This window comes from Notamacropus eugenii, chromosome 2, assembly GCF_028372415.1.
Source record: "Notamacropus eugenii isolate mMacEug1 chromosome 2, mMacEug1.pri_v2, whole genome shotgun sequence".
NCBI lineage: Eukaryota > Metazoa > Chordata > Mammalia > Diprotodontia > Macropodidae > Notamacropus > Notamacropus eugenii.
The window spans coordinates 285,014,502-285,030,426 of NC_092873.1; positions in this window are offsets into that span (position 1 = coordinate 285,014,502).

A 15,925-nucleotide genomic window follows, 5' to 3' on the forward strand; every position below is an offset into this window, starting at 1 on the left:
GTATATGAGACTGGACTTAAATTCAACTCAAGGTCCAGTGCTCTATCCACTCTGCCATCTGACTCCTAAGGAAAAGCAAATACTCTGATCACAGTTCTGCAACCAGGGGGCACCTAGGAGTCAATATGTTAGAATAGAAGGAACATTGTTGAGTCAGGAAAAAGTAAAGAAACTGGAGATTAAATGCTACATTCCAAAGACATTGTGACACTTTTGTAGCCTACTGGAGAGAATTTCTGCAATCAGGAAGATTTAAGTATAAAAGTTATTCCCAACACTGTAACCATAGAAATGTCACTTAACAGCATAATCCAATGGTTAAAGCATGGAACTGGGTGCAAGAACTGCTCTGACATCCAGGCTGGGCCACAAGTCACAATAACTTCCCTATCTGTGAAGTATGAAGCTGGCCCTCATGACCTCTAAGATCTCTTTCAACTCTAAGTCTATTATGCTATGAACCTCTCTAAAGATGTTTCTGCATCTCTAAAACAGAGATAATAATACCGGTAGGACCTACCTTAAGGTGGTATAGTGGAAAGAGCACCAGCTCCAGAGTCAGCCCTACCTCACTCAAATCAAAGTCAACTGCAAGTCGTGTCATCATCATGATGTCATGGTCCTCTTCGATAATGAAGGACAAACACAACAACAACACAAGATGAGTTCAAATAACATTTGCTCTCTATATGACATTGGATGAATTATTTAATCTCCCTGTGTCTCAGTTTCCTCATTTGTAAAATGAGATGATTACACTAGATAATCATCAAGGTATATATCAATTCTTGATCTCAAAAGGAATGATGTATAAAGGATGTTGCAAGCAATAGATTAAAATTCTAGTGACTTCATAAAATATGCAAATTAAAACAATTGCCACAAATTAATAAGTTGTCATATTTTTTAAAGTCTAGAATATAATTGCAAACTAAAAAATGGAGCAAAAGTGACAGAAACAATAAGAATTTTTGTTTTGAGGGCTGAGAGTAAAGTCTTGATGAATATTTGGAGTTGGCGTTACTGAAGTGAAAGTATTGGTAGGTAGAATACATTGCTGCCCATCCATAGCAACTCAAATATTCTCTAAGTCACTCTGAAGGTAATCTCAGAAAACAGACCAAGAACTGTCCTATACAATGGACAGGCAGGGGAATCCTATTTCTCTCTTGAATTCATCTAATATTACTAGCTAGTAACAATAACCAACATTTATGTAACATTTTAAGGTTTGCAAAGCATTGCACATGTGTTAATCTCATTGGTTCTTCACAACAATCCTGAGAAGTAGGTGCTGTTATCATTCCCACTTTACAGATGAGGAAATAGGCTGAGAGAGGTTAAGTGACTTGCCCAGCATCACTTGAAATGCCTCAGACACTGAAAAGGCACCGAATTGATTTTTCTACATTATTTTGCAGAAGATGCTCTTTCTCATGTGATGTGTGTGTGTGTGTCACAATAGTTATGAGGGAAAACAAGGTCAATTAGATAACGACTTTGAAATTGGGACCCATAATAATGCTAGATTTTGGAAGTTTATGAAAGGCTTTCTATTATTTTAAGCTCTATTTTTTTCTGTCTTTGTGGCCTTTCAGTTTTGTGTGCTGCATATAACAATTTATAAATAAATATTCATTATTTTTAGCAACATTGAATGGGGATGAGAATCACTAATGCAAAACCAAAACAACGAAGCTGCTATTCTGTCATTTGCTCCTGAGGTTAGCATCATATGAGATTTTGCAGCCTCAAGCAGTTCCAGGGATGGTTTCCATTCACTGGCAAAACCACTGAGGATGTCTCTAATAGATGTTACATCTGCACATATGCTGTCAGATGCCCTTCCTTCACGCTTATTCTGCCCTGGCTGACTTTGCACATCTGTTGTAATCTTGTGAATAATATTAAATATGCTTCTGCACAATGTGTTGCTGCAAGGCAGAACCACAAGAAAATTCATTAGGCAGTAAAGACTGGGGAAATAAGGACGTAACATCATGGAGCATCTCATCGCAGCCATCGTGTGTTTGGATTGGGAGTTAGGAACACCATGTCCTGATATCATTTCTGCTCCTCCCTTGCTGGGAAGCCTTAGGGAAGTTTCTTAATGTTTCAGTCTGTTATTCATCTGAAGAGTGGGAATAGTCATATTTATTGCAGATGCCTCATAGAGGGCTTGTGAAAATTAATTAACGCTTCTTAAATACTTTGAGAAAATAGTGTCTCAAAAGTCTGGGTTGTACAACTTCTTTTATAGGTTTTGTAGATCCCAGATGCATTTCCATACACCAAAGGATTTGATAGATATGGATCCTCCTTTCAATGAGAGAGTTTACAACCTATCCATGGCTGCCTATCCATGGGCCATTCTTGCTCATGTTCTCCCATCAATCTGTCATAGGCAGTCCACTCAATGGCCTTCATTGAATTATCTTCATTTTCTCTTTGTAACTGGCCCATCTCTTTTTAAGGTCGCAAATTTTAGGTCATATATTTTGACAGCATTTTTACATCATTTCTCTTGTGTTTTCCCTGGCAACTTACACCTCCCTGCCTTCTCTTGTCTCACAGATATATACCATATATAGAAGAAGAGAATGATAGGATTGAAGATTTATGGTTGGAAGGAACTTAGAGGTCATCTAGTACAACTTTCTCATTTTACAGATGAGGAAACTGAGTCACAGAGAAATTAAGTGTCTTGCCCAGAGTCACAAAGTGAGCAAATATCTGAGGCGAGATTTGGATCTAGGTCTTCCTGACTTCAAATCACTACCCCACCCACTACCCATTAATTCTAGTACCTTTCCTATGTTATTCCGAATTAATCTTGTATATATCTTGTTTGTACATAATGTTTGCATGTTGTCTCTCATCCAGTATACTCTGAGTTCCTTGAGAGCAGGAACTATCTTTTACCTTTCTTCATATCCCTTGAGCTTAACACAGTACCTAGCACATAGAAAGTGCTTAACAAATGTCTGTTGATTAATTGACTCACAGTGGAATAAAATATATATTTCAGATAGAAGCTATACAGTAACCAGTCACTCAGTGAATGAGTCTGAAATTCATAGTAAGCATGAGGTAGCCTATGAGTATTCACAATATCCTGATCCCCTACAAAAAGTTATTAAATTAACAGTTACAAGTCAATCCTACAATACTATACCCTAAAGCAGCTCTCAAAGATTTAGTTGCCACTAAGAACTGTGAAATAGCAAGGGGAATTTTTTAACATTTATTCTTTCTAACCAACAGGTGGCTGTGCTTTCCTCTTCATTATTAAGGCATTTCTTGACAAATCACTAGAACAGCTTCCCAATGGTAAGAGAGCCTTTTGCATCATTACTCTGTGCCCATGGAAATGTTTTCAGCAGTTATCTTGTTGCAAATTAACTGAACAGTGTTGACATTAATCACTGGGCCTCCTTATCTCCATTTAGAAAAGTAAGGAATGCTTGGCTTTATTTATTTATGTATTTTGGGTCACTGATACCATGAATAACCCAACACAACTTTCTGCATCATTTATAAAGTTGTTAATTGCCTTAATAGGCCTAATTAGTATATTGGTATTTTGTTATCCAAGGACAATGAATATTTTCAAATGAGTTTGCTCTCTGGTTAAATGCTCTAAATGACTTTCCATAATGACCAGTTCCTAATAGAAGCAGACCATATTTCATTAAAATGACCCTACTCTCTGAATACTTTTCTGCCTCAGCATTTCAGTCCAGGTATTTAGTGGTGAATCTTCAACAATACAAAGAAATTATCTAAGTTGGAAATAAAGGTGGAGCTTTGAACCTTCATTCAAATCATTCACATGCTGCTAACCACAATAGTTGGCACTTTGCAAGATGTGTGGCACTAACAGATTCTAAATGTTTCAATAAATGAATAGTTCTAAAATATGGCGTTGAATTCTGGCTGTTGCTTAAGTAAATGTGAGATTTGAGTATAACTTGTTAAAGAAACAACCATCTTCTTTATATGTGAATTAGATGTAATCTTTGTTTGTACTTCCTACTATATGGGGGGGAGGGGTTTAAGGAGGAAATGATGTAAAAGGTTTGGTAACCATACTTCAAATGTCTTCAATTTTATTGGTGAGGGTAGTCATTCAACTGGCACAAAATATAAGCCAGTACAGCTTGGTCAACAGTCTTCTAGCCTAAGCATGAGCAAAGGTTTCAACACTATAGGGCCAACCTGGCAAAGCCTCTCCATACTTAGCTAGGTTGGTCCTCAGATTATAGAAATTAAGTTCATCTGCTGCTGAACTAGTCAGTATACATCTTATATAGATATGAGTTCAATTTTAAAATATAATTGGTCACTGACCTTCTAGTAAAAATATGGGACAACAGATTGGGTCCAACAGGGCCAGATATAACGTGAATACCAGTGCAAGAGAGGAAATCCTATTGTATGCTATGTAGTATCCTTTATAAAAATCAATGATAGGCAATTATAAATAAGAGTTTCTCTGGATGAAAAGGCATGAGTAGGTTGTGATCTAAAGCATGGAAAGTTACTACACTGATGAGTTAACAGGCCCACTGATACATTTTATTAATAATAACTAAAAATAATAGCTAATATTTATATAGCACTTCACAAATATTATCTATTTGAACCTCACTACCATCTTGAGAGGTAGGTGTTATTATTCTAATCACTACAGATGAGGAAACTAAGATATGAAGAAGCTATGTGATTTGCCCAGGGTTACAAAGGTAACAAATGTCTAAGGCCAGATTCTGCAGTCAGATCTTCCTAACTCCAGGTTCAGTGCTCTACCCACTTTGCTACCTACTTGTCTATATTTATCTGAAGTGGTTTTCTCCCCTAGTTATTCTCTTCTCCAGGCTAAATATCCCAAATCCTCAAACTAATCTTAATTTATCATGATTTCAAATATTATCATAGGACTACTCTCCTTTGTAGTACCCCAACTTCTCAATGTCTTTTCTAAATAAAACACTACTCTAGATGTGATCTTGCCTCCTCAGAGCTTAATGGGATTATGTCATTCCTAGACATTATGCTTTCCTCAATGGGTCAAGTATTATTTGTTTTACTGTAATATGACATTGCTAACTCATTTAGCTTGCGATTTTCCAATTCTCCAGGTTTTTTGTTGTTATTATTGTTGTCTTGCAAGAAGTGATATCTAGCAATGCCTTCTCCATCTTGGACTCTCTATAGTTGATTTTTGGAACTCACTTTTATGACTTTACATTGACCTCTGTTAAATTTTATTTAATCAAATTCAGCACAATATTCTAGACTCCAAAGGATCTGCTGAGGTCCTTTTTCATTCATATACCACTGCTGTGATCATTTCAATCATCAGCACCAACAATGAAATTAATATAGAGTGTTAGGCTTACAAAGCATTTTCCTTAATTATCCCATTTAACCCTCACAAAAACTGAGGTAGGTATCATTATTTTGCCTATTTCACAAAGGAGAAAACTAAAATTGAGGAGTTCAATGACCTGTCTAAGGTCATAAAGTGTGATGCAACTTTTCAACCTCGATGTTCCTGACATGAAGTTTAGCTAACTCTCCAATATACTCTGTTAGCCTATCTTGCCTCTTTGTGTTACTTGGAAGATACAAGGACATGTATTTTAGGCTTGGGAGAAAAATAATTACAGTAGTCCCAAAGTGGATTGGACCTAGAATGTTAGGGGGTATCTACTCTCTGATGTGTATACATGTGTATATGGGGAGGGAGAGGTGTATTTTCAAGTTATCTATTTAACTACTTGTCATGTTATAGCGGGAATTCCTTTCATGTAAGACTAGTACTACAGGTCCTTTCAATTCTCAAAATATGTTCATTCCTCTCAGGGTTACATGCCTGATTTTTCCCCTGGACTTTGTCTATTCTGTCTCACAAACTTCTCTGCTGTGGAAGTTTATTCCAGCACTGGACTTCACACACTGGAAATATTTTCTTTCCCCATAGTTCGTCCCTCTAATTGGATGGCTCCTCTCAGAATCTCCATTTTAAGGAGGTTGCCCAGGCCACCCATGTCTTCATTCTTCTCCAGATTGCACTACTGACTCCTCAAACTTTCTCTACAATGACATGACACCAGGTATATTTATTGCCCCCTACCTTCCACCCTCTACCCCTTACTATTCCAGTTTGTTTTTATGTGTTGTCTTCTCTTATTAGCATGTAAGCTCTTTGAGGGTAGGTACTAGTTTCTTTATGCTTATCTTAAGTATTACAAGCACTTGGCACAATGCTTAGCCCATAGTAAATGTTGATAAATGCCTGTTGACTTCATAAACTTCGCAAGTAGTCCAAAATTCTGTGATAGTATAAGTCTGTGATCCTACAATCCACAATTCTGAGCAGTATTCTTATATTTTACATGGTCATAATATCATAAATCAAATAAGGAAATACAAGCTTTGTAGATACAGGTTATCCAGAAGAGATGATGCAAAAAAAAAAAAAAAAAAAAAAAAAAGCTCTTCACACTGTGGACTTATTTATTTGGAATGATTTGAATAAAGTCATGGATGGCATGCTTATCAAACTGGTAGAAAAAAAAACTGAAAGGGTTAGCTAACACAATGGCTAACAGCCAGGACTCAAAAAGGTCTTGTCAAGGTAGATCAATGGTCTGGATCTAATATGATGAAAACCAGTACATATAAAAGTCAAGCCTTGGTCTTGAGCATAAAAAGAAAAATCTACCTTATAAGTCTAAGATGCAGTCAGCATGGCCAAACAATTATTCTGAAAAGGAGCTGGAGGCTTTAGTGGACCACAAGCCAATATGTGTCAGCAATGTGATGTGGCAGACAAAAAAAAAAATCTAATGGCATCTTGTTCTACATTACTGGGGCTCAACTTCAAGGAAGAGGGAAGTGATAGTCCCACTATACTCTGCCCTTCTAAGATTTCATCTTTAGTTTTGTGTTCAGTGCTGTATACCACAGTTTGAGAATGTGGATAAACATGAGTGTTCCAGGACAAGGACAACCAGGATGGTGAAATCCAGATCTACAAAGATCAGTGGAATATACTGGGCATGGTTAGCCCACAGAAGAAAAGAGATAGGAGGGAGAAGACAGATTTCTTCAAATATTTGAAAGGTTGTTTTATGGGGACTTAGATATCAGACTTGTTCTGTTTAGTCCAGAGGGCAGAACCAGAAACAATGACTGGAAACTGAAAATAGGATAACTTAGGCTCAATGTAGGGAAAAAGTTTTGAACAATAAGCTGTCCAAAAAGGGAACAGGCTGCCTTAATGGGCAGCAGGTTTTGATGCCCTGGGACTTCTTCATAGAGACTGGATAATTGCCTGACAAGTTATATTAAAGTGGATATTTTTTTCATGTATGAGCAGCACTTGAGTTCCCTTCCAACACTCAAATTCTATGAATTTGTTATTCAACACCATCTATTTTTTTATCAGTAAGGGTTCTAGTGAGGAAGAAAGTTTTTTTTTTAATTGTAAAGTTTTTTGGGTGGATAAAAAATGCCTTTTGTTCTCTCCCAATGCCCTAGAAAAGCATTTAACATGGCATCAATGGTGTCTCGTTGCTAATCTCAGTTGCACTCAGACATAAGATGAGAAAATCTTTTAAAATTCCAGTCACTAGGAAATTAGAATCCAATCAATTTAAATTAACCCATTTTTTTTTTTTTGGTACTGACAATGCAGGTCTTATATACTACACAGGAATCATTCTTATCCTGACTCCTAGATCTATGATTTGCTTTAGAAGGGTAAAGGTGGGCCTATTCAACCTTGTAATAATATTCACTTATTTTGTGGCAGACTGGAATTTGTAGTAATGTGACTTTTGGGAGTTAATCTAAGTTGCTGACTCTACACTTGTGGGTGGTAGGTCATTTCAGCATAGAAGCCAACAGTGACAACCATCTGCAGAATTATACAGATGGCAGAAAGAAAGGTGAAGTGAGAGGAAGCAGTGTCCAGTTTAAAGCAAAATGTAGGGTTTTTTTTTAAATGATTGTTAGCACAAGAGGAATAACAGATTTAAGCTTTGAAAATAAGAAATATTCCATTAAAAGATGTATTTTTCATCCCCATCATAGGAAACACTTTAAAAAAAGTATTATTCATTACTAGGATATATTTTGAAGGATTATAGTTATCCCAGTATAATCTCATTTCAAATTTTTAGTAATAATAACTCATCTTTACATATAATTTTAGAGTTTCCCAAATAATTCTCTCCCTACAACACTCTCCATGAACATTATTATCCCCATTTTAAAGATAAGAAAATGAGGCTCAGAAAATGTAAATGTGTGTCTCCATGCCATGATCAACCATGACAGACTTAGCTCTTCTCAGCAACATAATAATCCAAGATAATTCCAAAAGACTCATGATGGAAGATACAATCCACATGCAGAGAAAGAACTATGGAGTCTGAATGCAGATCAAAGTATGATATTTTCACTTTCTTTGGTTTTTTTGTGGTTTTTCCCTTTTGTTCTGATTCTTCTTTCATAATATGACTTATGAGGAAATATATTTAATGTGCTTCTACATGTATAACCTATGTCAGATTGCTTAGCATCTTGGAGAGGAGGGAGGGAAGGAGGGAAGGAGAAAAATTTGAAACTCAAAATCTTATAAAATAAACATTGAAAACTGTCTTTACGTTCAATTGGAAAAAATAGAATATATTCTATAGGGGAAAAACAGCTGACAAATTGAAGATCAAGAATTCAAATGCAAAGATTACATTCTTAATAAACCTTGTGTTTTCAACATATATAACAGTGCTCTGCACAGACTAGCTGCTTAATAAATAATGGCTGATTTTTATATTTTAATGCTTTAACTCTTACAAATTATATAAGGATAAATGTATATTTATATATAGAGAGGAGAGGAGAAGAGCAGGGGAGTGGTAAGAAAGGAGGAGAGAAAAGGGAAGAAAGGAGCGGAAAGGGAGAGAAGGGCAGGGGGAAAGGAGAAGAAAAGAGAAGAGGTGGTGGGGAGGGAAGACCAGATCTTCAGCAGCAGCAGCAACTTGATGTGACAAAGGAAACTAATTTCCTGATGAGGTTTCATCCATCTCTGCCACTTTTCCACCCACTGCTTACTGCATACTGCCTGGCCAAATTCAACTTTGCCCTTCAATGGTGAAAGAATTTAAGCTTTCAATAAAGTAGATGTTTTGTGTATGCTTGGTGAATTTTTAATATTTTGTTTAGTGATATAAATGCATCTGTAAGCACAGGGTCATAGAACTGGAGCTAGACGGGATCATGGAGATCATTTATTCCAGCTCTCTAATTTAACAGATGAAGAATTTGAGATGAAGGGAAGTTAAATGACTTGCCCAAGGTAACATAATCAGGAGTTGCAGAACTAGAATTTTAATCTATATCCCCTGACGCCAAATACAATTTTCTTTCTGCTCTGCCTCAAGAAGTATAAAGCACTCAACATAGGATCATGTTATAGAATCATAAGCTTAGAAGTAGAAGGGATCTCAAAGGTCTTCTCATCTAAAATCTTCATTTGATAAATGGGAAAACTAAGACCCAGAAGAGTTGTGTCTTGAACAAAGTCACACATATAATATGCAGCAAAGACAGAATTCCAACATGGGTCCCTTGACTTTAAAGCCAGTATTCTTTTCAGTACAGTATGAGATTGTCTCCTCTACCAAACTCCTTTGTGAATGCCTCCTAATGGGATGAAAGAGATCCAGGTCTCCCAAGAACTATACCAGTGAAGGAAAAGTTCTGACTGGCCTTAATCATCTGAGCAAACCTCTAAGTACAGGGCTAATGATATCTGTTTTCTGAGAAACAGATGAGTTAGTTTGAGAGATCAGCACTAAGCAGTTACAAGATGATTTTTTTTTTACCACAGGGCCTCCTGTGAAAGAGGCTCTGCCTCAAAGATGAAGACCATAACCGACATTTTGGAGAGGTGGTACCCTATGTAGGTTGAGAGAGAGCTCACAAGGATGAAATTACAAGCCCTCAAAATATTAAAGCATCATATAGTTCATTTTTCTGAGCCTCAGTTTTTCATCTATAAGATGAAAATAATTTTTAAAGTATTTATTCATTTGGGACTTTGGATTCTGAAAAACAAGGCCTGTGATTTTTTTTTTGGGGGGGGGGGGAGGATGCAACCAGGGTTAAGTGACTTGCCCAGGGACACACAGCTAGTGTTAGCCAGTGATTTAAAGGTCTCCAATACAATCATGTGGTTTATAAAAACCACAAAATAACTGTCCCACAAGGTTTGTTCTCATGCAACCAGTATACCAGTTGGGACCTAATTTTTTTTCTCAAGTGCCACCCTGAGGTGCTCAAATCACTATGCAGACACTGAAGAGTTTTCTCAATAAAATCTGTTTCCGCTGTTGGAATCAAAAAGAACTCTAAATGCAAAGAGAGGGCCCCAAATTCAGCCCAAACAAGGAAATAATCCCTTTTTTCTCTCCCCAAACAGTGATATAGGTTTAAAAAAATTCTACATTTAACAACCACAGGGAGTCATCCAAAGACTCTCCTGAAATTGAATTGAAAGCTAAAAAAAAGAAGCTCCCATTCTCCAAAAACACAGTTTCTTTAGCTCCATGCTTTTACTGTCATGCAAGTCTCTATTTAAGAAACTGTCTTGAAACTGTTAGTATAATCTCCAAAAGTACTTGAAAGACACAGACCTCAAAAGAAAAACCATACATGTCTGAAGGAGTGAATTGCCCCAAAACTTCATTTTGTAACTCTATTGGATGTACATTTTACATAAAACCAAATCAAAATGGAAAAAAAATATTTGAGTTTAAGAGAAGACTGTGGTAACGGAGAAAAGACTTGCAAAGAATACACTGTTATTCTTTATTAGAAACTCCGAGCTAACAGACAAGCTGGGAACATAAATGAAACAAGCAGAGAAGGCAAGTAGCATTAGGTATAAAAATGATTAATCCAAGTCAAACAGCATTTACAAAGATTAAAGTATAGGAATATAAACACTTTAAATTCAGTTTTCACGTCAAATGAACAAATTAGTAGACATTAAAAAGAAAGATTCTCCCTTTGAGGCCAAAAAGAAACTTAGAAATATGCTTGCAAAACGAAAGAAATAACCAAGGAACCATGATCAAATCTTCCTGTTTTATGCAGATTCAAACCCTTTCTGCACTGCAATTTGGACTCCATGGTTTGAAAATGACATCTCTTCCAATTCTCTGGATTTTATTTGGAGGAGAAGTGAAACAGTGATGTAAAGCAGTGTGGTCAAAGTCAAATAGAAAGGGGGTGGGGCATTAATTTCTACTTAGGGATTCTGCTGGCCATATATTGACTTTTTTTTTTAATGTAATGTTATCTAGGTTCTATTGTATTTTTTTTTTGATGAAATATTTCCCGATGACATTTTAATCTGGTTGGGCCATATTTGGGAGTGTTGCAGGCTTTATGCAGCCCATGGTCCATGTGTGAATCAGAAGCTCATCTCCTCCCACTGCAGCAGCAGTGAAGAGAATGTTTTCCCCTCTCTGAACACAGAAGACTACCTTGTTTTGCTCTGTAGAGTCAGAAAAGGATCTGATCTAAACAACAGCAATGACAACAACGAAAATAGATTTTACAAAAAAGGAACAAAGAGATCTAATAATTGACTGAAAGATAGGACTTTAGTCATTCAACGCAGCACCTGAGACCAAGAGAATTGTGGAACTAATTATCCTCTGTAATATCATATTACCTAATATCCTGTTTTCATGGATGTTGATCTGGGTGTGTCTATTGTGTGGACTAACAGAAGATTTCATACAGGGGAAAAGACTTCCTAGGACTTGCACAGAAGTTTAAAGGAAAGTTAGAGGCAAAAAGGAAAGGAGACATTCTGGACAAAAGTAAACCAAACTACACATAAATATGAGCAAAGGTGTGAATGGAAATGTCTTGTTTAAAAGATAATGAATAGGAAATTAAGGTAGGAGGGGATTATTGGAAGATAAGATAGAAGATATGAGTAATTCAGAGAATGAAGGGCCTTGAATGAAAGGCTGAGGAGTTCCAACCTTGTTTTGTAGGCCAGGATAATTAATTGAAGGTTTTGGAGGAAGGTGAGTGACCTGCATTAAGTAAGGTTTTAGAAAGCTTGATTTGGTGGTATTTTATGCTTAAGTTAGAGTGGGAAGATATAAATTTGGGAGTCCAGTTTGGAGACTAATGGAAAATAAGTAGCAGTTTAAAATAGAATGGGGGCTTGGACATGGGGAAAAAAAATCCTAGAATAACATGATGGGAAACATTAAAAAGGTAAACAAGACTTATTGACCAAATGTGGACAACAGAGAAGGAGAATACCTGCAGCAACAGCATCCACAAGAAAAGAAAATAATTGAATATATACTGTATATAAGGCAGCGAAGCTTTTCACTGTCTCCACTGAGGTTAATTCAAGAAGCAGGTTTAAATTAGAGCATAAAGGATTTATAGCTACTACAGAAAAGCATTTCCCAAAGAGATTATATAATGAATAGGCTCTTCTTTGTGTAAAAAGAAGAAACCATCAATTGTTGAAAATGGTTAAGGAAGATCAGTTAACAAACATGTTTAGGTGCCCACTGTGCTAGCATATATATTCTGACAAGTTTCTTTTTAGGTCTTTAATCACCATCTATGGAACTCTATGGAACCACCATCTAGGGAACTCAACATTACTGATCTTCCCTAACAATATAGTTTTCAAGTACCTAAAAGTAATTATGTTTATTCCGAACGCTTATACAATAACTAGACTGTTAGTAATCTATTTTACTTCTTCTCCCTTCCCTGTTGAGTGGAGCACTAGTCAGAAAGACCAGATACACCGGAGTTCAAATTTGACCTCAGACACTTACTAGCTATGGCCAAATCATTTACCCCTGCCTAAAACTAGAGAAGGAAATTGCAAACCACTCCAGTATCTTTACCAAGAAAATCCCATGGATATTTGGTCCATGGTGTCACAAAGAGTTGGACATGATTAAACAACAACGACCAATGCAGTTAGAGAACAGAAGAACTAAACAAGATACCACCTTTGTAAGTTAAGAAAAGTTCTAATAAACTAATTTATGGGAATCTCTCCTAATGGCTTAATGTAAAATCCTTTCCAAGTGACATATTTGCATTCCTGCTGCTGCCTTCTGGACCTGCTATACCTTTAGCTAAGGCTGTTTTCCATATATGGAATGCAATCCCTGCTGACCTCCACCTTGAAGAATCTATGGCTTCCAGAAAAATATGTACCATTCGGGTATGACCTCCTCCAGCAGGCCTTTTCTAATCCTCCCAGTCATTACTGCTTTTTCTGCCTTTAAATCACTTTCATAAGGTTTGTGTTTACTCATCTGTTATTTTCTATGTACCCCCAGTAGAACATAAGCTCCTCAAGGGCAGAGAATATTTTATTTTTATCATTGTATCCCCAGCACCTTACACAGGGTAAGTGTTCAATAAATGTTTTCTGAATTAGAATGACAAGAAGTGATTTTTTAATCATTTCATATAAATTCTCTCCATCTTATTTACTGAACACATACATCTTTCCACCAAAAAATTCACATTACTTAACAGTATTTTATAATACTTGTCTTTCTTTCATTCCTGGAATAGACCAAGGGCAACTATTAGGCATGGAGACAGATCCCATAAGTTAAAGCCTTGGTTCTTTGTACCTAAAACTATAGTAAATCAATTATAACCAAGCAACATGCATTTATCGTGCACCTGTTAGGTGCATGATACTAGGTGCCTTCAATAGAACTACAAAGAATGAAATAATTCCTATTCCCACAGAGCTTGAACTTGAATGGAGGAGAAAACAAATGAAGTATTAATATGTATATATGTTTGTGATATGCAATAAGATATAAACATATAATATACATTTGTGATATATACATATATATGTCACATATATGTATTTAAGTTTCATTGATGGTAAAGACCTAAAAACAAACAGTAAACTCATATGAAATGTAAAATTATATATAATATATGCACATATACATACAATGTGCACAGTTTAATTTATATATTACATTTTTGCACACATATGGAATATATATATTACATGAAATATAAATTCATGTACATTACAGAAATACATGCCTACATATGTGGGTATGTATATGTTATAAGAGCCACCAAAAAAATAAAGTCATAACATGGAAAGATGGAGTCATGAGATTCTAGCAGCAACCATATAACACAAGCAGCAAATACTCTGGAGCTACTCTCTCAAATCCCCTTTGACTCTGCCAAGCTCAGTCCTCAGACAGAAGCTGCTATGCCTCCGCCCTGCTCAGGGTTCTAAGGAAGCTTGAATGGGTGAGGGATGGTTTTCTAATGCTATAACCCCAACCTGGGGACTTTTAGAAACAACTACGGTTGTTGCACTTCCAAAGTCTGTGACGAAATCATCAACAGGGCCATAGACGGCCCAGGGGAAAGGCAGCCTTAAGTTAAGAACACACATGCCAAAGGGAGTGATTCACAATTCCTGGTTGCAGAGATTTTTTTTTTTACTCTTTATGAGGTATTCAGGAAGTTCCTCTTAGGTATGATAGAGCTTTCCTTCCAGGTTCCTCATACAGTCTTGAACCTGTCTTTCCTCACCACCTCCAGTCTATCCTAGACTTCTAAAACAGACATTTCCAACAACTGCTGCAGTCCTGGAGAGGTTGATAAAACATTCAGTAAAAATCTAAACCTCTTCTGGTCAAAGAAGGAGGAAAGGCTGAGGGGCTTTTTCTCTTCCTTCTCCAGGACTTGGTTGAAGGTTTTCCCTCTCATCTCTGCTACCAGACCCTCAAATTTCTCATTCTAACTAGTTTGTATATTTCATATGAGCCTTACAGGATATAATTCCTTGAACCAATATGAACAGACTTTTTGCTCAATAGCATTCCAGTTCAATCAATGGCTTTCAAAGATTCCTAGAAAATAAAGGAGATGTGGTCCCACTTGCCTAAGGCATCAGAATATAGTAATTGTCAATCTGGTAATTGTCCAGGTTGACCCCTACCCTTATTAAATATGTTATAAATTGAAATTCTAGGAAGTAATTTGCCAAATAACAAAAATGAAACTTAAATAACAAAAAAAAACCACAAAAAATGCTATTCTCATCAATTAAAATAAGACTGTAATTGCACTACAACTAGGATTACTTATGCCCATCTTCCTCTCTTCCTTCTGAACCTGTTCCACAACACTAACACTACATTCATTTTGCAACAGAGCTTAGGATGTGTCCAGGAAGTGATTCCCACATCTATTGCAAAGTACCACTTGGAGGGTTCAGAGAAAACAATTGCTTTAATAGAAATATACTCTATGGCCCTTACATGAAAGTAGCCCTCAAAGAAGTTCCATGGATGGTCTTTCAACCTTTCTCCTGGAAACAAAGACTAATGTTCATGTACTCCTTTCCTAAAGGGCCCACAACTAGGTTTCAGGTCAATTCACCTAAGAGCAAGGTTAACTCAAACTTCCCAGGCTGTGACACAGCATCCTGGATTACCATAGTCTTTAGTTAAAATTAGTCTTCAAGAAAGTTCTCTGGAGGCTCAGGAGTTCAGTCCTAAAAGAAAAGAGCAGACATTATGTCCTCCTTTCCCAAAGGTTCTACAAATGATTCAGATCAGTCCTAAGAGTGAGGTTAATTTAAACTTCCCAGGCTTTTCAGCAGCACCCTGGATTATGACAGCCCTGGTTGGTGGTATGGAAGCAGCAGAGTTTAACTGAAGCTGCCTCACATCTACTAGCATTTTGGTCTACAGGAACAAGATAATAAAATCTGCTCTGATTTTTCTAACCAAACTTTCATGTGCTCGTTGCACATAAAAGGCATCAGATTCACATCTCTACAATTCTTCAT